The following is a 25,658-nucleotide window of genomic DNA, read 5'->3' as shown; positions in this document are numbered from 1 at the left end:
AGAGCAGTGGGGGAACAGGGTAGAAAAGATTAAATAACCAAAGTACTTTCCTAAACCCTGGGATTTCATCACCATCATCTCCTTTTTTTCCAGACTCATGGCTCTGTGAATTTTGTGAAAGTTTAGGAGAGAAGAGCTGATTTAAGATTTTTAGCCCTTAAGGATTTGTAGTGCTTCCCTAACCTTGGATTAGCTTAACTTTGGGTTAGAAAAGCTTCCCAAGTTCTTTCTGGTGATCCCTTTACACTGTGTTTGCCTCTTCCACCATGGAAAGCAGTAGTCCTGCTCCTGAGACTCCTTGATCCTTGGACCTGTGTTTTTTTCAGGTTGTCTCTGACCATTGTTCTCATCTCTTCCCTCACCAAACTTTCCTCCCTTCCATGCAGCTCCTCTGAGGTACAGCTGGATCATTCATGTTAGCAATGGAGTGCCTGAACATGACCACAAAACTTATGGTCTAAGCTTATACCAGTCCTTTTTGCACAAACCATTCATAGTTCCAGAAGTGCTTCTTCACACCCCCACTGTGATTTATCCCATTTCCTTGTAATCCATCCTCTTACCTCTCATGCTGGCTCCATATATTGAGCTATAGATTCTGGAACCACAGGTTTTGAGTCTCCTGCAACTGATCATCAAACTATGAGATATCAAAAGGGAGAGCTTGTCACTTCAGCCCCATTCTGTGGGACCAGAGCCAGACTGTGCCCTGTGACAGAAGTGTGGTGTTGTGAGTTACATCACACAACATGGCAGCTCCAATTCCAGTCAGGCTGATCAGTCTCTGTGCCTCCTGTGCCTGTTCTGCTGTCCTTGGTTCTCCTGTGTCAGCTACACCATGCTGTGATGCCAGCCAGCCCTTCCAAACAAGAACATCCTCTCTTTAGGCTCTTCCAGAAGCTGTGTTCACTGGGATAATTCCTGGGACTTCAGTATCAGGCCCTAAAATAGATGCATTAGGGTTGAAAAACAGGGAACAGAATGTAACAGCAAGTTGCATCATTTTATTTACATCTTGTTCCACTTTCTTTTTTCCCCTAATTTATTTTGAGAGCTTTATATCAGACAGAAAAGCTGCACTTGATCACCATATAGGAAGCAAAAGTTGAGTAAGAAGACAGACTGTGTGGTTAAGCTTGCAACACACAGTGATCTCCCATGTCTTGGGATAATGTGAAAAAAACAGTGGATTTAGCAAAGAATCTGCAGAGAATCTTTGCTAAGAAGAAAACAGCATATGATCACCACTGAACCAGTGTAAGAACAGATCAAATATATTTACTAAGAAATAACATGTCCAGAAAACACGTGTATTTTTTGTTTAGTATATTATTTTGTATCCCTGGGATTGACTGGAAAAATTGTCGTCCTCATTTTTCACTGGAATTTTAAAAAAAAGGACAGTGCTGACTGTGCTAACTGAGGAATAATACTGAGCTTCCTTAATTAAAAATAGTTGTTATTATAAATTAGTGTATTTGTTAACTGTTTTGTTCCAGACTTTCCATGTTTCTTTGTTTGTGGAACAAAGATCATGTACTAAATATGTCTCTTGCAAGTCCACCAAGGATTTTTTCCAAGGAGAATCCAGGAATAGTATTTTAAGAGATGATGTTGTTTAAGCGAACTCAGCTAAAAATATTTTAATTGCTTACAAAATGAATCAAATTTGTCACATCCTTAACTCCTGCCTGAGGAATCTGGTATCTCTATGCCAGGAAGAACTATGCTGTGGGTTCCAAATTGCCTGCAAAAGTCACAGCCAAGCCAGAAATTCATGCTAAAAAAATAATACTACTTACATAGGAAAGAAGTAATTTCAATGGTATTGAAAATTGGCAAAATCCTGATTTTGGAAAGGCTGCTGGGAGTTGCTAAGATGTTCAGGATATGAGTTGACAGTCTGTAAGGTGACTATACCAATTTCCTTGATTTTGTAGAGCTGAATGAGTTGCTTTGTTCCTTAGACTACACACATGGAAATAGAAATTATTTCCCTGTGACATAGATGCTATTAATATAAAGAAAGTTATCTGGGCTTTCAGGAAAGTATAAACTAGAACTTTCCCAGAAAGGGTGTGGATATAGAACACTCTGTGGTTGCCTGTATGGAACAGAGCTGGACTGTTTTGAACACCCTGAAAAGGCACTTCATTTTTAAAATTGGACTAATATTACTTATTTGTTGACATCATTTAACTTTTTCCTAGTTTTAAGAGACATAGAAAATGATGTGTTCCGCTTCTAGATTAAGAGATGAAGCAAAAATTAAATACCCCTGGTTAAATTCGTGTTTTGTCCACACTTTGAATAGTGAAATTCTGGTTCCTTTCCTTCCAAAAATGTAATAGAAATTGCAACATGGCAACATGACTGATGAGAGGGTATGGAATGGCTTCCAGGCTAGGAATAAAGAAAACTGAGAAGGAAGAGGATATTAAAAAAAGGAGTAGCACTAGCAGGATGTACATGGATTGATAGTTCATTGTCTATGCTGGTAACAAAATCAGGATTCACATCAAGATGCTCTCAGAACCAGGTTCAGGACAAGCAAAAGGAGGTGAATTTCACACAACAGGCTTCCCATGTGTTGGGAATACAAGATGTTTCCAGGTTTTTAAGAGTAGACTGCACAAGCATTTGGAAGAGCAAAACCCTTGGTGTTACTATTCAGACAACATCAGGCTTGGGATAGGTGAAGGGTGAGAGGGTTTTAAAGGAATCCTTTGTGAATTTTTTCCATTTTTCCTTTTCCCTAGATGTCAGGCCACGATCACCAGGAAGACAAGAACGTGACCAAGACAGTGCAGTCATTAGGTATTTTTAAATATTGATGATGATTTCCTAAAGATGGAGCATGGCACGAAACAACTGGGTGACCAAACGTTAATTCTTTGAATGGTCTTGCAGAAGCAAACCAAATGAATTCCTGAGTTGTCGCATTTTTCAAGAGTGTGCAGACCCAAGATCTTAACTGTTTATTTCAACTGTGGAACGCTGCATATGAAGTATGACCATATGTGTCTCCTTTTAAATTTGCATTTCACCTATCAAGAAATTACATTTTTGTCTATGCTGCAGCATTTTCTGAACATTTGATTCACTACTGTGCCCCACTGGAATCAAGCAACTAAAGATCTAGAGTGCACTCAGCAGGTGTGAAATCTTATCAGAATTGTGTAACAGCACTATGTTAAAGTGCCATAAAACAGATTAAAGCATTCCAGTTTTTTTCTTGGCCTTCTACCTGTTGAATATAAAAAACATAAGCTTCTGTTATTCAGACAGATCAGGGAGCTACAAATAAAATTTGGATTACAAGTAGTATCAACAACAGCTAAAAAGTTCATAATAAACCAGTAGAAAAATTGTGGGAATGTTTCTGAATGGCTTGCACTATGCTTACCCAGCTCTGCATTATTTCCTGACCAATTTTAAGTGTTCTGGAATTTTCCTGGCTTATTCTTAAGAAATACACCTGGACTATATTAGGAAAACAGTAAGAAAGGAAAGTCAGAATTTATTCCTAAATGTTGATTAAGTAGCTAGATGCAAACGACTTGTGAATTAAACATTTCTAGGTTATTTCTGCTGCTGAGGAGCTTTCACGGTTAAAACCCCCTCTTAATCTTTCCAAGAGACATCTCCAGCATGATTCTGATACAGCAATTTGGATTTGTTACACCAATTGACTGCAAAGAAAGAAATGTGCAAACTCTCACATAAGTGTCCTTTCTCTGACAAGCTCTCCCTCTTTTGAACTACAATGACGAGGACAACATTGTTTTACTTTGCCACAGACCTTCCCCTAAAGTTTTTTGAGGGCCTCAGAGGTTCGGTGGAATTTGACGAGAGGTATTTGGGCTTTTGTGTTTGCCTTTAATTGCTGTGCCCCGGGGTGGATGCCACTACTGCTGCTGCTGGAGCAGAGGGTGAAGGACTGCTTATCACAACTCGCAGGACTGGGACAGCACACAGCCTGCAGAAGTTTGCATGCTCAGAGCAAAGATTTTGTTTAAAAATGTTTGTCTAACTCCTATGCCTGGCAGCTTAAAGAGCTGCTGCCCTTCTACACAACAAATAGGTGCTTATATTTCTATATTACAGGCTAACTCTGGAAATACACAGAAATGAAACTTTATTGGTCTGTTGGCAATGGTTACACTGTGTCACAGTTTGGGTTAAAACCTTAAGTATTTCTCTCAGCTCTCCAACAACAAACAAACTTCATCTGCCTGCTCAGACACTGCAGATTTGGCTCTGCCAGGCTTCCTTTCAGGATGAGCATTTGGTTGTAAGTTTCTTTAGGTGTGCAGACCTTCAAAGACTGGACAAGCTCAAATATTCACAAGGCCCACTAACTTCAACTGCAACAGTGGTGAACCCATTAATCAGACTTTTATAGCAGTGAGATAACCTTCTATGTGTACAGCTCTGTTAAAAACATGTATTTAAAATTAGAAAATTAAAATAAACCATGTGTGTTTTGCAATGGAATGTCCGCTAATATAAATACTTTTATGGCCACATAAAAATAGAAACATGGAACACTTAGTTTTTCCATAGGTCTGTTAAGCAACAGCCAGTGATTTTGTTAATATATTGTTTCTCTATTTAATTGCACTCTTATTTAGAAAAATTCATAATCATGATTTATGAGGAAAGTTACATGGAATCATACAGAAAACTCGAAATGCAAAGAGACATGCCTCATTCCTCTAAAACAAGAGACTGGTTCTTTATATGCCAGTAATTTTTGTAGTCATAGGGAGCCATTTGTTTCCCTTTCTCTCTTGGAAATAATTAAATAAATGGGAGTTTGCCCCACTTCCCCCCTCACATATCTGCATACATGCACAGGACCAACAAAACTCAGTAATTTTCCACTGGCACAACAGCCTTTCAGTGCTTGCCATCTGCTGCGCTGGCAGGACCCACCAGAGGAGCACCAGCAGCAAGGCAGGAACTGGAACGTCACATTGTGAATATTCATTCCATTTTCATTGTCACAGCTGGGCCTCATCATCTCTCTGAGACTGACTTTGCCTTCCCCGACTTCCCTGTGGCAGCTTTGGGGAGCAGACCGGAGTAAGGTACTGAAATCAAAGCTTGCAACTCACAGACACCCAAAATGCCCAGTCAAAACCAGTTCCCATTCCTGCTGGGGGGCAGGGATATCTGTCATTCCCACTGACCACTGTTACTGACACAGATTTTTAAGGACTTCTGCTCTGGGAAGAGAGCTTTAGTGAAATACCACTTTTCTAGATCCATAACCAGTTTATGTTTAATTTATTTATTGTAGAGTGTCTTTCCCCTCTTGCTAATTCTTTTTCTGGGTTATGTGTCCGTGCTTCCAACATGGTGATGGTGAGTGCACAACTTCATTACCTCTGGTTTCAAACGTGGGACCTGACAGAGTTCAGATGTCACAAAGGACAGTCAGTCTCTTCAGGGAGCACTCCTGCACCTCATCCAAATTAAAGCATGCTAATTCTAGGCTTCTGTTATTTCAAATCAACCAAATCTAAAGCTTTCAAAACCCGGTCTCAGCAGGTAGGTTCACAGTGCTCAGGGAGGTCCAGGGATTTTCTGGGTCTGCCTGTAGATCCTGAAATTTAAAGGTCGCTGGGGAAGAAATCCTCTTTAGTGCTCAGAACTCCTAAGTTCCTTATCACTACATAAAGACTAACAAGGTAAAATAAATCAAATCTGTCAGTTAAGTCCTCCTCATCAGCTAGTTGAGGAGTCAAGTGAAGTGATGGTATCAAGATCAAGAATTTTCCCTCACTTCCACATGCTCCATGTCGTGATGAAAGCAGATCATTGTCCTTTGCCATTCCTCCAATCTGAGCTCACAGATTTGCCTTCTGCATAGCTGAGGCCAGGTTGACTCCTGACTGTGAGACCTGTCACAACCACGAGCCCTTGAGTGAGTCCCGACTGGCAGAGCTTGCTGGGTGCCAAGGTTTGTGCTGGGCTGGACAGACAGGATCGTGGAATGCATTGGGAAGAGCACGGATTGTAGGTAGAGGGAAGTCATTCTGCCCAGCCCTGTGAGGCACATCTGGAGAGCTGTGTCCAGCCCTGGGCTCCTCAGCACAGGAGGGACAGGGAGCTCCTGGAGCGGGGCCAGCAGAGGCTGCAGAGATGATTTAGGGCCTGGAGCATCTCTGACAGGGAAAGGCTGAGGGAGCTGGGGCTGTCCAGCCTCGAGAGGAGCCCCAGCTGAGAGGGGCCCTCAGCCCTGGGTGTCCCTGTGAGCAGGGAGGGCTCAGGGCAGGGCCCAGGCTCTGCTCCGGGGGGCCCAGCAATGGCACCAGAGGAACAGGCAGGGACTGATCCCAGGAAGTTCCACCTGGAGATGAGGCAGAACTTCTGTCCTGGGCAGTGACCGAGTCCGGAGAGGATGGCGAGTCTCTCTCGCTGGGGATACTCCAGAGCTGTCTGGACACAATCCTGTGCCGAGCGCTCCGGGATGGCCCCACTGGAGCGGGGAAGCAGCACCGGCTGCAGCGACGCTCCCTTTCCCTCCCGCCCCAGCCCGGCCGCCGCTGCAGAGGGACGCGGGGCTGGGCGGGGTGGGCGGGGCTGGGCGGGGCGGGGGACGCGCGCCGGCGGGCGCGACCAATGGCGGAGCGGGGCTCGGCGGCGCGCGGCTCTCGCGAGAGCCGGCGGGTAAACATCGGCCCCCGCCGCGGGCCCGCCCGCTGCCATTAGCGCGGGGGCGGCGCCGCGCTCGGACCGGGCGGTAGGTGAGTCCTGAGGCGAGCCGGGTCCTAGGGGAACCGGGCACCCTCCGCCCCGGCGCTGCCCGCGGAAACGGCACTGGCACGCTGCCGCTGGAGACTGGGAATCTCGCCCTGCCTTCCCTCTTTCCTCCCCCCCGCACCGTGAGGCAGCAGGAGCAGCCATCGCCGCGGAGGCTGTGGGAGCGCAGCCTCAGCCTCGGCTGCGGGGACGATCGGGGCTGCGGGGCAGTTCGCCCGCCTGCCCCTCGGGTGACTCCTCCCGCAGCCGCTGGGGTGGCTCGTCTGGCTGCTGGCGGGGTGACTTGTCCCTCTGCCGCCGGCTGGGAGGAGGAGGTGCCCCCGGGGGTGTCGGTGCGGGGACAGTGGGGAGCAGGGCCGGGGCTGTGCGGAGACCCCGCCGTGAGGGTCAGGGCTGGGCTGTACTCGTGCTACAGAGCGTGGCTCTGGGCTTAAGGGTGTCCTGCCTTGTTTAGAAATAAATAAATAAAGGGACGAAATTATCTCCGTAATGCGCTTAGAAAAGCAAACAACCTTCACAAGTTTCCACTCGCGGGAGGAGCAAATCCCAAACCTTCTGCCGAGCCGGAGGTGTTTGGGTTTGAGGCCCCTGTGAATTGGCTGTCCGGCTTGTGCTCTGTGTCTTCAGACAGTTCTCATTGACTCAGGTAAAAGTTAAATGCTAAGAACTTAGTTGTTGTTTGCTTTGACTTGATCTGGAACGCTTTGGGTTAGAATAGAAGAGTTCACACGCGTGCCTCTGCTGATGTACCTGGCTTCTTGCAAAATCCAGACTGGGAATAAATGAGCCTGCTGTAGCCTCTGAATCAAAAGCAATGCCTACGTTTGATTATTTTTAGTTTATAAGAGAAGTTTCCTGTAAGATATTTGGTGGGATGTATTGGTTTTGCTTTTACCTTCTTTTTGGAGGGCAGTGAGATTTTGGTTGACTGTAGATTTTGGGGTTTGTTAGGTATGCTGATTCAGTGTTCTGATTACAGTTTTTTGAAGTCACTTAAAGCAGAAGGATCTTTTTTATGAGTGTTTATAAGGCTAATAAATTTTGCTAAGTTGTTGTGGCTGCTCCATGAAAGATGCCTGAATATACACAGGAATCTGAAAAATTGTTTTCATTCTTTATCCCTCGGGAATGAAAAAATGTCAGCTTTAATTTTGCTCTGAAGAGTGGAAACAAATAGGAGCCCACAGGCTACTGACCTAAGAGGTGATGATCCGTGGGCACCCTCATTGCATGTGAGAAATCTGTTACTGTATCCAATAGAATTGCTTCATTTTACCTTTTGTGCCATATGCAGACATGTTTTCCTGTTGGTTTTTTTAATTTATTGGATAGAAAAAGTCAAATAAATTTGCATAGCTCTGTGAACTCATTTGTTTTTCATGGCATACTGTATGTTCAGTTTAAATACTTTTGCTTAACAGAGCTTTAAAAAATTCTAAACATTTATTTCTCAAGTGTTTCAGGGGACAACAAATCCCAAGCCACTAGCTAAGCAGAATTCAGAAGCAAATATTTACAGAGGATAGGTATCTTACTGTATTTCCTTCGGCCCTTTTTTTTCCAGAAAGTTAGTCTGTCTTAAAAAAAATCCAAACAGCAAACCCATACCCCATCATTAACTTGCTGTGGACTTGGACCAGGCCTATGCTCTTGGTGAGGGAATGTTCCCAAGGGAATAGAAATTTTGGATTTCTGTCAGATGATCTGTTGTGGACCTGCTTGTGTGAGCTTTTTGGTGCTGACCTTGGCGGGGTCTGATCCACAGTGGACTCCCTGGTTGGACTCTCCTGGATAGGAACGGTATGAGATGTCACACTGGAGTTCAGTGCATGCACAGAGCTTGTGGCTGAGATTTGCTTACCTGTTTTTTCTCAGGAGTTCTGTGTAGCCTCCCTTGGCTCATCTGTCTTTTTGTCCCTGAAGGCTGAATGGTGGGCAGGAGGTTTTTTAATGATTTAGGTTACTGCTGTAGTTTGGGATGGCTCTTGAACCCCAAGACTGGTGACCACAAGGAGCTTAGTCACTGTGTGTGTCCGCTGGGTTTGTCTTGCTTTCAAAGCTTATCTTCTCCCTACAGATTCAGTTTTTGCTCAGTCCATGTTTATTCCAATAAAAATGTTCTTCCCACCAAGTTTAAGCTGAGCATTAGTTAAAATGTGAAGCCAGTTGATAAACTTTGATATTTGTATTCCAGGAGATGCAGAGTAGACATGGAAATTGCTATGAAAAGAATTGCTTCTCTAAATGCAATATTCATCAGCACAAAGCCTGCTAAGCTGATATTATATGGTAAATGGTTCGCTTTTAGTCTCCCAGAAAGAGGCTTTGTGTCTTAGGGTAATGGCAGTTGACATAAATCAAACATACAATTGTCCACAAAATGATTTAATCTTTTCTTGTTGCTCATTTCAACATATAGCTGCACTTAGAGCAGACCTGCCACTAGTGGTAATTGCATTGCTGTGGCTTGAAAATATGGGTTTAATAAATAACTGGAGTCTAATTTTTGAGATGGGTTGGTGCAGAATTTCTCTAAGTCTGGTGATAAAATAACAGCTTTTGTTGTGCAAAAATTTGTTACACTGGGGTAAGCCAATTTCATGTTGTGGGGTAGGAACTCAGGGAAGAGTTATTTATTTCGTGTTATGAATTTAAATAGTGAATTGTATTTAAGATGGCAGAGTCTTGTCTTGAAGACTCAGAAATCAGTTGTCAAATGCAGCAGAGCAGACTTTATAATTTGATTGGTACAGAAAATTCTGCAAGTCTGTAGTTTAAAACTACAGAATAACTTCTGGCAGTACCACTGCTCCTGTATTTGGATGGGGAAGTAATACAATATTTTCCTCTTAACCATGTAAAACAGGAGCTAGGAGAAGAAATAAATTATCAAGAAAAGCTTTTAATTAATTAATAATTTGATCAGTATGGGAAGCATTAAAATGGGCAGTTGTCATAGTTAATACTGCCTTGTGAAATCATGTAATATTGTAAGGCTTGCATTGATATCTCATTACTTTTTACAGATTAAAAAAGCAAAGGAAAACAGTGGATCAGGAAAGAATACTAATTTTTATGCTTCAAATATCTGATTTTCTGATTTCTTGGTCATTTTGGTGTTGGATTTCATATTCTGGTTTAAACTGTAGAGTTGAAACTTTATTTTGTATGCCTTTAATATTTTTACCTACCAACTTGTAAATTTGTTAGCTGACCCATGGTTTTATGGGAGTTACAACTGCTCAGAATGTGAAGAAAAGAGATACCTAGAATTTGGAAGACTACTTCTGTGGGATTTTGTTTGTCAAAGGAACAGTTGTCTTTAAGTTTTTACTAGTGAAAGGAGCAGTGGTTGGTTAAAATGGTAGCCTGGGTTTATGGGATTTCACAAGAGTGAGAATGTCCTGAATTAGTAAAAAGAGAATCAACTATTCACCTTTTAGTAACATGGAACAGCCAAGATGAAGTAATAGTTTGATGTGTGCAGGTTGTGCAAACAGATGGAGTTTATCAAAGGTGACAGAATGGATGGGAGGGAGGAAGTAAAGGGATAACTCGAATCTATATGGGAGAAGAAGAGTGTTTACTGTATTGCAACTTATATTAGCTACGTCTCTCATGTTCCAGAGTTTGAGCCTGTGATCACTGACTTGCTGTAGAGGAGCTCCAGCCTTAGCAAAGACCTTGGCATATTGGAGTGTGTTAAATTTCCTTCCACAGAAGGGGAAACAAAAATTATTTTTATCTTTGACCAGATGAAAAGTTGTGAAACCTTTTTCTACTCTGTGTAATAAAAAGCTGTTTACAATTCCGAGAGCACTGTGTGTAATGTCACATTAAGTACTGCATTTATAAAATGTGCCAAGGTATTTTAGCAATTAAACCTCCTGGTAAGAAAACAAAACCCAACTGACCAGCCCCCGGACAAACACTTGGAAAACTTGGCCTTCCCAGAAAGTTGTACTTGTTTGAAGGCCTTTTTTACTCTATTCACTGGAGTAGAATAATGCTTATGAGAAACACAGTTGTGCATTAGTTGGTTGCAGTTAAAATGAAGATACTGGGTCACACCAAACCATAGGAGTTGCAAAGATGCTCAGCTTCTGTACACAGGAGTGTATGGCAAGGGCAGTAGTCACAGCCTCCATTCCCATAACCAAGGGATGAGGAGGGAATGAAAGTCATCTCTTCAGTAAGACACCTGAGTACCCTGAATGACTGCTGAAGGCAGAAGCAACAAGGGAAAGGGGCTTGGCAGGAGCAGCTTGTCACAGGTAGTGAGCTGTGTGTGCTTAGGGGGCTCCTGACACAACAAAGAGGGAGACTGCATCTCTGGCATGCTTGTGCTGTGCCATGAACTTCCTCCAGGATCACTGAGAGCCCTCCAAAGGACAGAAGGGGCCTCTTCCTCCCAGATCACTGCCACTTGGGAGTCTCTTGAGTCTGTTCTTTGGGCAGAAAGTCTCAGTGTTTTTAGGACTTCACTGGTAAAAACCTACTTACTGCTGAACTGATAGGTAAATTCCAAAGGAAATTTCCTTGTCTGCAGGGGGGCTGTTGTGTACAAACCAGCCAAGATGTGGATGGCCTCATCGCAGAATCCCCTTATTCTTGTTTGAAGCTGAACTTGGAATTAGATATTTTAGATTTCCATGGATCACAGGTGTGCACAGAGCAGGGGACAGGATGCAGGTGTTCCAGTATTACCCCTTTATTACCCATGCAGAGCTGTCTCTTTGGGTGAATAGCTAGATTTGAACCAGACTCTGGAGAAGGCAGGGGCAGTTCACAGGCTTCAGTGTTCCACTCTTTCCCATAAAAACTGAGGAAAACCTTTCCTTTCAGGAGAAATGGCAAACCTTAGGCCAATGATATTAGACTCCTTTTGTCTTTTGTATATTGGAAAAGTGTTTATTACAGACATTTCTTAAAATTTCTTTTAATTACTTTTTACAGTGAACAGTTGCATAATGTGTTCCCTGCCCTTCCCTCTTGTTGGTGCCTTATAAGGGAGGCAACCAGAACGGCAGCCAAATATCAGCCTGATGATGAAAGAATTGTTCTACTTAAAATGTCACTAATTTTTAGCCTGCTGAGTCCTGTGTGAAGAGGAAAGCTTACATTAGTAGCTTCCCAGACAAAAGCATTGCACTGCTTTGTTTAAAGACAGCTGTTTCTTGAAGTTAACAATTCCTCTGTTCTGTGCTCTGTGGTGTTCGCAGAGCAGAAAAGGAGAACAAATTTAATCACAAGGTAAGGATTTAGTGGGAGTACCTGTTTCTTCAAACAGTAGCAACTGGATATGTAGAATGAAGCCTGTTTAACAGTAATTAAAAGTATCATTTAACAAGCTGTAAAATCTGGAACTATAAGGGAATTTTGTATTCTGCATACGAGGTTCTCTGTAGGACGCAGTCATTCAGCAATGACAGCCATGGCTGGTACAGACAGGTAACATGCAGCTGTTAAAGCACATTCCTGTTTAGTGCAGTAATGACTGTTGCTTATCAGACACTGGAGTAGCAAATACTCTTGGTGAGACTTAGCAAGACAGTTTAAAAGGCTGGGAGAATTAGGATTGTTCAGCCTGGGGAAGAGAAGGCTTTGGGGTGACCTCCTTGTGGCCTTGCAGTGCCTGAAGAGAGCCTGCAGGAAAGGTGGAGAGAGACTCTTGACAAGGGCCTGGAGTGACAGGACAAGGGGCAATGGCTTCACAGTGACAGAGAGTCAGTTTAGGTTGGATATCAGGAAGGAATTGTCCCTGTGAGGGTGCTGAGGCCCTGGCACAGGTTGCCCAGAGAAGCTGTGGCTGTCCCTGGATCCCTGGCATTGTCCAAAGCCAGGTTGGATGTGGCTCTGAGCAAGCTGGGATAGGGGACTGGAATTGGATGCTCTTTTAAGGTCCCTTCCACCCCAACCATTCCATGGTTCTCTGAAGTAAGGTTGCTTTGTGGTGCAGATCCTATTGTTGCATGTCTTGGAAGGCAGTCAAGTGCATCACAGCAAATTCTGACTTCAAGATAAGGTGAAAGAAAGCAATTTTATAATTTCTGGTGTAATTAACGTGTATCTTACTCAGGTTTTGTTTGTGCTTGATTGGTTCCACTAAAGTGATAATGAGCTCTGGTTGAACTGGTGAGTGGCTGTTCTTTGACTGACTTGCCGTATTCCACTTGTGTAAATCAAATTTTATTGTGCCTAAAGAGAATGTCTCTTGCTAAACTAATCTGTTTGCTGATAGTTCATTTCTTTCACTTCATGAAGTTATAGCATATATCTCCATTTCCATGAATGCTGTAGGAAAGGAAATATTAATATTCAGGTTTACTGGGGGGAGAGGAGAGAAACTAACCAACCCTGATGATACACAATTTCTAATGAACTCTTATTGTTTAGTCCTTCCCCATCACAGCCATAGGTAGATAGTCTTAGGAAACAGTGACTTAAGGGCAGAGAATTGCGGTTTACTAAAACAGGAGTTCTTCATAAATTTGTCTCTTAAATTTCTTGCGAGCAAAGAGTATAAAAGACCACTTTATGTTGAAGTGTATTAGATGGTTCCTCTTATGGTTAATTATTGTATGGACACTCCTGCTCTGTGTTTAGTTTAACAGAGACGGAGAGATCATATGAAGTCTGTATCACTTGAGCATCTTAGCCCACTTGTAGTCTGAATATGGTGACCTCACTGCACAATTGCCCAAGTAGGAATCAGAAACTTTTCTTGGTTTTTTTTTTCCTTTAAAGAAAAAGAAAACAACAAACAGATTCTTAACAATTATGTTAAGAACACCTGGAATAATGTTCTGTAAGTTGCTTATTTTTTGTGAAATAAAAGTGAAGTTGAAGTTGGACAAAATGACAATAAGCAACAGAGATTGAGGCTGTGGTTCCCAAGTCCAGTGAGTCCCAGACTGCTGTCAAGGCACAACACATTCCCAGCCCATCATTTGTCTCCCAGTCTTCTGGACCACAGGCTGGAAATCACTGTGTTATGAGGGACTGTGGTAGTAGGAATGAGCATCTTCAGAAATAGTTTCAGGTAAGAGATTGAATTGCAGGAAGATTTTGAGAAGGAGATCTGGAAAAACGATAGCAGTTGTTTGTAAGATGAAGGGAATACAGAAGGGGATTCTTCTGCCTGTTAAATATTTTTCTTCTCTTTTCTCCTTGTTTGTTGGTTTTTTGTTTTTTTTTTCCCCTCCCATGAGCCAGTGATAAAGGGAAAAGAACAAAGTGGAATGCTATGAATTTTCATACTTTGCTGGCAAATCTTCAAAGAAATTGGAAAATTTTTTACCTTTCTTACACTGCACCAGTTCTTGACTGCTCTAGTTCTCAGTAATGAACAGTGTTTGCAGGCAACATTCATCCATTCCTTCAACAGGAAGAAACACACTAAAGTCACTCTGAGCCCCAGGTGCAAAGTCATCTCCAATATTTGAGGCCATGTAGCTATGGTAGTTTACAGGAGAACAAATCTGTGAGATGAATCCTTAGATTCATCATGTGCTGGTGTGGTAGTCATACATGGAAGGATGGAGCTGTCCAGGTGAGGACTAGAATGTGTTTACCAGCTAATCAGTTTGAGCAGGTAAATCCTGGCACTTCCAAAGGGTTGGTTATACCTGGCATGTAACTTAGATGCAAGTGAAGTTAGTTTCTTGTGACAGGAATGATGATGTGTGCTCTTGTCTTCCCAGCCTTGCTTTGGGCTTTGTCATGATGAGGAATGTGAAATGAATGGCATATGATCAATGCAGAGAATTTCAGGCTATGGATGTGCCGGTGGGCTTGACCAATACATAGATATTTAAGTTAATGTATTTCAGCTCTTATCCCAGCTTCTTCCATGAGGATCTGTGGCACTGATGCTGCTGTAGGGTGGCCTAAAGGAACTTTCCACTTGGTTTTTCAGGAGGCATGTGAGTTACAACCTGCCTTGTTCCCTGCTCCCAGGTCAGGCTGAAAGCTTGTGAGCATTGTCGCTGGCAGCTGGGGTTCATTCATAATTCCAGAGTCTCAGGCTCACACTTAGATGTCTTTAAGCCCCGTTTAATCCCAAGGGGCATCTGATTCATGCAAACTGTTTGTGTTTGCTCATAGACATGTAAGCCACTTTTGTAGTGGCACACGAAAAAAGAAAGAACAAATCCCTTTCAGAGTTCAGGAGAAAGAGATGAGCATTGTATCACCAAAACCAGGGAATAGAGAATTTCTCCTGTCTGAATACACACTGACCTACAGCACTGACTGGAGCTGCTGCTCACAGCTTGTGCTGCAGCCTGGCTGCTGGCAGAATAACTTTGCTGAGCACCTCTGCTGCAAAGAGGTTCCTTGGAGCCTGCCAAAAATACTGCTGCCTTTCACCTTTGGTCCTTAATAAGATGCAAAACTCTGGCCTTTGTGAGGATACAAAGAAAAAATATGTTTGCCCTTTTTGTGTTTAAATAAGCAAAATAACATTCTGCTCTTTAAAAAAATATTTACAGTCAAAATGAACATTTGGGGAACGACCAATGGACGTGCTTACTTTTTAATGTCTACTTTGGATCTTGGCATTTGAAAAGATTGAAATCAGAGTGGAAGGTCAAAAAAGAAAAAGGAAATAATGATGAAGTAATTGGGGGAGGGGGAAATTGTTATACTCTAATAAAGATAAGTAATTTTAGCTAATTTTCTATCTGCCTTTTTTGTTAAACAAGCAGCAATATTTAGAAAGCCAATTTTGGTTTTGTTTAGGGTTCAGTCCAGTTTCAGGTGTTGACCCCCACACACAGAATGAGCTTGTGCTGCTTAGGGAACACAGGCTGCAAGAGAAGAATTATAACAACAATTTTGCTTATACTGTTTTGCTTTAAGGAAAAAAACAAATCCAAGAAACTGGAAGCTGTTAGTGTTATTTGTATTTTTTTCCTTATAGAAGCTAATTTTTGAAATTAGTCCTGACAGCGTCTTTCTTATTTTTCTATGCCTATAACTTTCTCAGTCTGAGAACCAGAGCATAAATGTATTTTCTTGGTTCTTTTGCTGAAGTGCTCCTCATCGGTCGTGCCATCTTTAAAGATGTACAGACTGAGAAGATAAAAGCTTCTATATCCTTACTTAGGACATTAGGGAGAATGAATCTGCATCTGCCTGTGTGCGGCTGGAGAATGCAGTTGCAGGATGAGATTTTCACATGTCAGTGTGGAATCCGAGTGCTTTCCCTCCCTCACTTGCTTGCCAAGGTAAGGCTGGGTTTTGCCACAAAGATTGGTTAATTAACCCACCCCCCTTCTTGAATCCTAAAGTAAATCCTCCTCAGATATTGCAAACTGGTAAACCCCAAGTAGGAGCAATGCAGCTCATGCTCCATATTTGTCTTGGAAGGAAGGCCAGACTCCTGTCTGGAACATCTGAATTGGTGCTTTGGGTGCAGCTTCCTTCTATTCAGGGGTGGGGATGATCTTGTCAACAAAGCACCTGTTTTACAGGATGAAGTCACTGACACAAGTGGGCTGCCAGTATTAATGTGCATCAGGACAGGGAAACAGGGGCTTTTTGTCCTATGCTATAGCAAGCACCTGCCTTTGCTCTTCCTTTCAGTTTTCTCTTACTTGGATAGATCAGGAATGTAGTCTGTGCTTGACCCTGACTGCAGGGTCTTTAATGAAACAAAATTTAACTAAGGAAGCTTTACTGAATGCATTCCAATGGCTTTCCAGGTTAATGGCATTGACTAATGTGTGAGTAAAATAAACACCTAAGAATTTCTTCTAATTCTTGATTTCCTTTGGTACCTCAGTCAATGCTAATTCTAACCAAGAAACCTCTTTTTTATTTATTTATTTTTTAATAAATCTACTACCCATTTTGAATTTGGTGGTATAATTCTTATCGGCTTTTAGGGAGAGGGGACTGACAAAGAATAATCCTGCCTCTGTTGTGGATACTTAGGACACTTTTTGAAGTGCTAGGCAGATGTGAGTGTACTGAGATGTTTTTCATGAGTGTTTTTTCAATATTGAAATGTGGTACTCTTTGAGGTACTGACCACATTTGACCCTGTGTACTTCACAGGCATCGTTCAATCAGTTTAGCAGCTGTTTACAAAGCACCAAAATTCAGAAGGCTTTTCATCTCTGAATTAAACACATTCTTTTTGCTCAACTTGGCATCTCTAAATTTACTGAGCAGCACCAATCCCCTAATATTGAGTGATTAGATTCAGTTACCCTGTGCCATCCCAGTGCAAAAAGTTCCAGTTAATTAATGGAATTGACTGCTACTTTCAAAGCTATTGCTCTGAATTGTGCTTGTGACACATGCAGCTAAAATTACTTTGTTTTCTTAAAGCAGAATCTAAAATATTGGTACATAGTTTTCTAAATATGTCTTGCTTGCTTTATGCCCTTTTACTAGCAAGATACAAAACAAATACAACTAATGATTGAATTATTTGAAATGAAGTGGTTGGTTCAAGGTGAACCTCTGTTTCTGTGCTAAATGTTCTTAAAGAAAAATGCTTGAGAGCTCTGAAACTTTTGTTGGCTCCAGAAAGAAATACAGTTAGAATGTGGAATGGGAGTTTTCCTACTCTCCCTTTGCATGGTTCTAGCATGTTGGAAGCCAGCAGGTCTTGGGCTTTACTACTGGTCAAGTGTTAGGTTTCAGGTATTAAAGGAATACATAGATTAGTTCATAGTTAGTAAAAATGCACTGGGATACTTTCACAAAAGATGCTGGATAAAAGCAGTTTGTGTTTTGAAGGAGAGTGCTATTTTGAGGAAGGATAATTATTTTTCCCTACTTTATTCAGTCCTTGGCTTTTAGAATGGTATCAACAAAGGAAGTGACTCTTACAGATGCTTTCGTGATGTGGTTCCTAATTTGCTGAAAGCTGGACTGAGATCCCTTGACTCATTTCACGTAAGCCATCAAAGAGTTATTTCCAGCTACTGCCTGGACCAGGTCTTGGAGCTGAAAGATGCCATCTCTCCCTGCCAGCCATGCCTCACAAGAAACATAACAAGTTGCATTTCAAATATTTCAACATGGTAATTCAGCCTTTGAAGTTTTGGCACCTATTTGGCAAGGGATGTCTCCAAAGAGGTATTTTTAGCAAACACTATATATAAAGCTTCAGATCTTCATCTTCTTTCTTTTTGTGGAGAATATTTTTACTGTCTGTAAGGTGCCCAGAGTTAGGGGCTGTAAAAATCATAAGATGCTCAAGCCACAGTTGGATTCAAATTGTCCTAAATTTGGTGGGAGCTGTGCCTATCCACATTACAGATTTGCCTGGCCCTCTTCTGCTGGAGGGTCCAGTGTCCTGTGGTGCAGATGGGGAGGAGGGATGCCACCTATTTTGTTTGTTTCATTGGGCTTTTGGAACATAATTTAACTGAAAGTGAAATCTGTTTGCTGTAGGACTGTTTGCTGAAGATGGCTATCTAAAGGCGCTTGAGAAATCTGTTACAAGCATAGCCAACAGTTAGAGGCTTTGGAGATTATGAGGAGAAGCAAACTGCTGAATCCAAAGACTCATTCCAGATATCCTCATCACAATAAGAGTTGAAATTGTGTCAGATGCCAGGCAGGATTCATCTACCTGTTCTTGAGTGTTTAAAAGTTGCACATCCAAGGCAGTTTGACATCTTAACTGTCCTGGGTAGTCAGTGGACTTGGAAAAGTACTGGGAAGAGCTGTTTGCTTCTGTCTCCTGTTAGGGTGACTACAGATGGAGAAAAACACGGGTGCAGGGAAGGCCTAGGTGGACTTGCAGTGGTGCTGCCTCGAATGAACACCCTGATACTGCTGTGTGTTCTGAGTAGCTCCCTGTAGCAGATGAAATGTCGACAGTAACAGGATCTAGTGGGTTCACTTCTGTCAAATATCCCTTCGGGTGCACACAAGAGATTGTGAATTCCCAGCCTCCTTTTGTTTTGCCAGCAGGTGGTCAGGATCTGTTTGTTTTTCTCCAGAAGAGCGTGAAGAATGTGTTCCCTCAACAGCAGCTTTGAGAGCCCCAGGGCTCCTGTGATTCTCTGCAGTTGCACCTCTGAAAAATCCCTGGACTCAGGTCAACTGAGCTTTTTCTTCTGTTTCATGGGGTAATTCTAGATTTTCCCATAGTCCATTGTGGCATTTAGTGTTAAAAATAGGATTCCATAAAGCATTTTTATGTTCCTGAAGTGCACACACTTTATTTTTCAAATGTGTGTCCGTGTGAAGCCTTGGCAGAGGAGCAGCCTGTCTTTGCCCAGCACTGACCTGATCTGACTGTAATACTAAACTCAAGGTGAGGTTCAGAACTAATGCACTGGTACTGTGTCTCAACTTTTCCTTCAGGTTTTTAGCAGCTTCTGCAAGTTAATCTTTGTGCCTCAGATGCTGGTGGTGCATAGTTAATTTTCGATTTAATTTAGTTTTTGGTGGCTCTGATTAATTTTGTTATGCCTTGCTTTATGCATTTTTGAAATCAGACTCAAATTGTCTGCATTTTCTGAGAACTGTATGTGGAGAGTGCTATGTCAGTGTGTGTGGCTCACCATCCTTGGAAAATCATTTCATCATCAAGAAATGATTTTAGGTGGCACTTAATGCTGTGGTTGAGTTGACATGGTGGTGTTTGGTCAAGGGCTGGACTTGATCTTGCAGGTCTTTTCCACCCATGATGACTCCAGGATTCTCTGCTATCTAGGATATATTCCTGCTACTAAATGGAAGGGGTCTGTTCCCTACAGGCTGCTGCAGATACTTCTTACTACTCAGGGATCTTCCCTTGCTCCTACACCTTCAAAATCCTGCCAGGACTGAAGGCTTTGCTTCGTTTCCTTCTCAGTCTGGGTGATACGCTTGCCGACTCGCATTATCAAGATCATGTGTTTTATGTTTCAGTTTTTAAAGTACCTCAAGATCTTGTTGGGAAATATTTTAAAGGGGCAAAACATAATTTACTTGAGGGCTGGGAAGAAGGTACATGACACAGGGAAGCAGAATAAAGCCTGCAGCTCCAGTTCATTGCAAGATGGAGATCCTTTCTGGCATTATTAACACAAGGGATAACCCAGAGGATAAGAAAGCAGCTTGAGGCTTGCCAGCAACCCCAGGAGACCTTTGCAGCTTTGGGCATGCTGGGAAGAGGGAGGGCACACCTTCCCTCCTGGAGGCTGCCAGTAGAGCAGCTTCCCTGTGCTTTCAGGATTTGCTGAAATTTCCATAATTTGTTTTACAAAATTTTACCCAAGAGAATGCAAAAAAAAAAAAAACAAACAAAAAAAAAGTAGACTAGCCTCCAGATTGTGCTTCCAGCCCTGAGTTACCATCTTAGATCTGGGGAGAGTAATGAATTTTTTATTATGGATCTAGGCTAGGGAGGTAAGGCTCAGTATCAATGGAGCATAACCTGTGGAGTAAGAAGTGCTTGTTTTTCCCAGACCTTTTCTTACTGCTAGGAGTAGTCATCAAATAAGGGATTTAACTTGCTTTTTATTTTGTAAATGAGTGCAAGTTAAAATGTATTTTAAGGCTCAATTGAAGCAATAATTAATCATCTGAGGAATCACAAATGTAAATGTTTTTTATTCTTTGCTAAAATTACTTTATTAGACTACTTTCTGTTTATTTTTTGGTGCTCCTTGCATTTTCAGAAGTGAAGATAATAGAGCAGAGCAGCTGCTTCCTTGTGATTTGTGAAATTGGGACATTCTCCCTTACCCTGTGCTATATCAGTGTGACAAACCACATTCCTGATACTGCGCATGGCTTTACTGGGAAACTGTAAAACTTTCCAAAGGTTGCCTATTTATCAGTACTTTAAAAGGCAGCTGATTAATGTTATTTGCATATGGGCAACAGAGTATGTAAACATTGACTGGGTAGTCATTGGAAGAATGCTCTCAGCTGGATTCACAAGAGCAGCGTTTCTCCAAGGATGTTGTAGCACAGCTTGGAAATGCAATCACCAAATTTGGCCTCTTGCAGAGCATTGCTATTCAGTGGTCCTTCCTGTTGATCTTTCCCAGATATTTTCCCTGTTTCTGAATTCATGGTGAGATTTCAGCCCTGTCTTTGGAACAGTGCAAGCTGTCTCAGGTGCTTATCTTGCCACACACCCTTCTTGCCCACAACATACAGATCCATGCTTGGCTGCAGCCCTCAAATAGGCAGCTCACACAGGTGTACTTACAAAGGAGGGCCCACATGTCTAGTATGTTTTCAGTCAAATAATGAATTTTCGGAATGAATTAATAACTTCTTAATATTTAAGACCTCAGTCCTTTGTGCCCATGAACTCCTTACACCTCCTAACATGACCTGCCAGCTACACAAATGACGTTTGCTTTCTTGTAGGGTAACTGAGGCACACCCTAAGTACAGGTTTTCTTTTTCTTTCTGTATGGTTTGTTTTTGCACATAGGAAATAAAATAGAATCCAGATCATGTTACTTCAGGTAGTTTCCTGTGTTCTAGCCACAAGAGCATCCTTCCTCTGTACATACATCATCTGCAATTAGAAACAGAAAACTCAAGATATTCATGACTTCAATGTTTGCATCACTGGCAAATGACAGCAATTTAATGTGGTTTTATTTTGCAGGATTTGACCACTTCAAGTCAGCATTAGAGGTTTTGTTAAGGATATTTGAGCTGGTAACTCTTCTGGGAGAGTGGTAGACTGAGAGGAGATGCATTAAGGAATGAGTGAGAAATTAGGATGAGCCTTTTTAGTAGATGTTACTGCTGTGTTCCCATAGATCAGGAGCCAGGCATTGCTTTAAGTCTTTAAGTGACCAGAAAACTGTTCAGATTCAAGTACAAGTTGTGTCTGCTGCAGAGTGGGCTTCTGCTGCAGCTCAGCATTGCTGTTTGGGCTTGCTGTCCATGGTGGGCTTTGCCCAGCATGTGGGAACCAAACAATGCCCCAAGAGGACTTAGGATAGCTCATCAGGCAAATGGGAGCAGCACATGGTACAGACCCTTCCTAGAATTTGTAAATGTGACTGGGGTGATCCATGGAGAGTGCAGCACATGGATGGGTACTCAGCTGTTCATCATGATTAGCCTCACCCTGTTTCCATCAGAATCAAATGGATTGTGCTCTGTACTGTTGCAGTCTGAAGTAAAGGGAATGTCAGAAAGTAGTTACAGCTTGTGTTTTGAGAGCTTTGCACAGCTCTCCTCTCCACCAGCCCATTGCTAAACAGAGCCAGCCAAAGTGGGGGCAAGAGGGATGTGACTCATTGGTGAGAGTCAATGTTTGTGTAACAGTTGTCACCATTGGGCTCTGGGGTTTCTGTTGCACCCAATCTGACATAAATGGCCTCTGTCCAAAGGGACAGCCCTGTCCTCCCACTGCCACAAGTGTATCCAAACTTGACTGGGATGTAGTCCAAGTCTGGCTGCCTGCAGACGGGATGGTGCTGTTCCCCCTTGTCCTCTGTGCCTGTCCCTATTTAATTGTTCCTCTTTCACTGAATTTGTGGAGTTGGAGGATGGGACAAACCAATTTGCTAATCTTGTGGAAGAATGGTCTCCTTTTCACAAGAGCATGGGCTTGTTGGTAGCTTGATTTTGGCAGGCTGCAGAGTTGCCCTAACTGGCCTGTGACTGCATTATTAGGAAAACTGTAGGAATGTGTGGCTGGGACTTGAGGGGTCAGCCCAGTGGAGAGGAAGGGACTTTCTTTCTAAGAAACAAGTGTAGACCTGCACTGACAAGTCCTTGAAGCAGGACTTGGCAGCAATGTCTGTCCTTTCTGTGTAAGGGCCTTGAGCATAGGGCCCATCCCCATACGGAAATGTTAACGTTAAATAATACTTCAAAAGTGGAAATGACCTCATTCTTCCTACGACTTATTTGAGTTTTTCTCTGGTTACTATTTATAGGAAATAGCTGCTTGTATGCAACTTGTCAAGCAATTCAGATCACTACCTGAAAGTAGTCTTTATTTGCCACCCACCACTCTCCATCTTGACCCATTGTTTGTAGAAAACTGGTATTTCCGTTCATATTTCCTGCAGGTAGCTCTACTTGTATTTATCTGCACTTGACAGATAAAGAAATGGAGGCACAATGACACTTGGTCACCTTACAGGGCAGTAGAGACTTTCACCTTGAAAAGGAGCAGTGAGAGCCATCCTGTAGGAACACAAGTGTTTCTTCTCCTTTGCTTGAGGTGACCCCTGTTCCATGAAGAGTCCTTCTTTTCCTGATAAGTCCTGCTCTTCTTCTCAGTCAAGAGAGTGTTTAGACCTCAGGACATGCTGCAAAGTTTTCTCTTCTGAAGGTATCCCTGGTGGGAAAGCTTTGCTCCTAGAGAATTTTTCATCTTTTTATGCTTTTCTTGCAGAAAGAAATACTCTATTTCATTTTGAAAAGCATAGGAAACTGGGCTCTTAAATTTTATTTATTTATTTTTAGTCTGGAAATTTACTCTTTCATGCATGTTTAACATACTGCCTTAATAGAAACTTAAGCAGATCTCTTCTGTTCCTTTTCCCTCTTCCTCCCTTGCAGCTGGATATATCCAGAGCTTTTATCCACACCCTGGTTTGCTTCTCTTTTCCTTTAACTTGGAAACCAGATAATAGAATCAAATATCTGAGATTCATTTAAAGGAAAACAACACCCATTCTGAGTGAACTTTCCCAGGTCAAGGCTGGTAGGTAACAGGGAGGTAGTGCCCATCACAGACCTCATAATCTTTCACCTACATGCAATTCCTTTTTTGCCTTTCTCCTCTCTTCCTGGAAGGGTGAATATGCAGTTATGTGGGAGGGATCATGTGGACATGCAGTCTGTCATAACAAAGCATTCCTGGTGCCCTTCAGCCCTGGAGGAGATGAGCAGTTGGGACGTGAAGGAGAGGCTGCAGGAGGACTCTTGGATTTCACAAGGCAGTCTGCCTCTGTAAGAGCTGTTTCCTCTCTACCTAAACCTCTCAGTCTCAGAAGGATAAACCCCAGCTATGCACTTGCTGTATCTTTGTGATGTATACATTGTCAATGTGATAGAAATGTTGAAATATAAGACCACAGCTGTACTGACTGTTCTCCCTTATACCAGTCTGATAATAAGGCACAATGGTAAAGCTTTCTCTTCTCAGTTATTATCACTGTGGGGATTAGATGTTGTCATTATGGTTCCTTTATGAGATAATGCTTCATTTTCCACCTCTGGTGCTGGTGATTTGGTGGTAAGAGTATGGCTCAGCTCCATCCCCACCGTTCCAAATCTGCTTTCCAGCTTCAGGCACCAGGAGGGTGGTACCATGTACTCATCTCTTACATCAAGAAACTACACACTTCTCTGTCTCTGGGCCCTCACCAAGTTAGTCTGCTTTGTGTGCCAACAGGTATCTGCTGCTCCAAATATCCCACTTAAAGGAATGAAGTGCTGTAGTGGGATTTGAATGGGCAAACATCTGTTCTTCAGTGTTGTGTACACTGACAACAGACACTACCTGCATTTACAGTTTTGCAGGGCTAGAGTGATCTGTTGTGCTCATTAACCCTGACTGCAGGCACTGCACAGGCCATGGCCAGGCACTGATGTTCTGCATCTCATTTAGCAGTCAGCTCCTTTCCTGGCACAGACTTATCATGTGTAATTACTTAATTTGATTGATGTGATCTAAAAAGAGCCTGGCAAGAGTCAGGGATTTGAACATGCATCAGTGGAAAAGAAAACTTGGTGCCTTTTTCTCCAGCACTCTCCAGTGCAAGAGTCCCTCCTAATTCCCAGAGGTCCTGCTTCCCTAGCCTCCTTAGGAAGTAGAAGGGCTTTATAAAATACTTAAAATCTAAGAGTAGAGCTTCTTGGATGACATCTGAAAATGTGATACAGTTTCCTTGAAACTCATACTGGTGCTGTGTTGAAGCTTCCTTGCTTATTCTTTGCTCCTGTCCTAACTTGTGCCTCTTGGTTTTAAAAGGTTAGAGAAATTCCCTGTGACTGTTACCTTTGGAAACTTGTACATATTTTTCATTGGACCTGAGTAGGACTTTATCCAGAAAACCAGTATCTGAGGAGGAAGCAGATTTTATGATTGTTGACCTTGCTCTGTAATTATTTCATGATCCAAAACATTGCAGCAAGGTGTTTAGCGTGGCCTTTTTTTGTGCCAGTTAATATAACAGGTCTTAAAACAATGTTTTCTTACACCTGGATGCAAGTACCTGCTAAAAGCTGTGAAAATGCTTAAGTGCACAGGAATGCAATTACTACAGTAAGTAAGAAGAGCTTCCTGTTTTTAGACACTTCTGAGAGAATAAAGATTTACAGTGCTGTGAAATGTGGGAGAGCCAGGAGAAAGGACAGATACAAGTGAGGTGAAGCAAGGTATGAAATGCTATTTCACAGCAGAGCACTGTTGGCTTTCCTGCAAGCTACTGATTTCTCTTGTCCCCAGGAAATTAAAATGGACCCAGTGGTAAACACTGGAAGAAAGGAGTGGCTGCTTGGGACGGCAGGTCTGGTTCCCTCATCAGGTCTCATGCTTCATTTAGTCATCCAGAGTGTTGTCCTGAGCTGACCTCCCACTTGGAGCACTCCTTGGAAAACAGCAGTGTGGGGAGACACCAGCACCTCTGTTCCCTTCCTGTTCCTGGCTCTTGCCCTCCCTCCCCGCTGGTGGAGCCAAAGTACAGCCCCTGTGTGTCCCCTCTCTCTGTGAGGTTCGGGTGGCTGGGGGAGTCCTGCCCACAGCCACACACACATGCACTGTGAGGCAGTTTGAGTGGGCGCTGCTAAACCCCAATGCCTGGATTGTCTTAAGAAGTAAAAAAAAAAATAATATGAGTTATTTGAAAGAACTGAGCTCAGGAGGATTTTGGTAAGTCATTGCATGTCCTTCAGTGCTGAGTAAGTGTTTTAAGTATGGAATATCTGGAAATGTGCTC

At 42.6% G+C, this 25,658-nt stretch overlaps 1 protein-coding gene across 4 annotated transcripts in view; it reads left to right on the top strand.

Annotated features, from left to right (window-relative positions):
• Nucleotides 1-6,664: 6,664 nt before the first annotated feature.
• Nucleotides 6,665-25,658, top strand: part of LOC131572943 (serine/threonine-protein kinase 38-like) — a 45,454-nt gene continuing 26,460 nt past the window's right edge. Inside the window, exon 1 of one of the 4 annotated variants that reach the window (XM_058826392.1) lies at nt 6,665-6,755. The gene's annotated coding sequence lies outside the window, so the exon portion shown is untranslated. Of the gene's footprint in view, nt 6,756-7,898; nt 8,004-25,077; nt 25,099-25,658 lie in introns of those variants that run through there. The other 3 variants (XM_058826391.1, XM_058826393.1, XM_058826394.1) reach the window with 3 other exon arrangements.

The sequence above is a fragment of the Poecile atricapillus genome, chromosome Z (assembly GCF_030490865.1).
Source record: "Poecile atricapillus isolate bPoeAtr1 chromosome Z, bPoeAtr1.hap1, whole genome shotgun sequence".
In the NCBI taxonomy this organism is placed as follows: domain Eukaryota; kingdom Metazoa; phylum Chordata; class Aves; order Passeriformes; family Paridae; genus Poecile; species Poecile atricapillus.
This window is presented reverse-complemented; position numbering and strand designations above follow the sequence as displayed.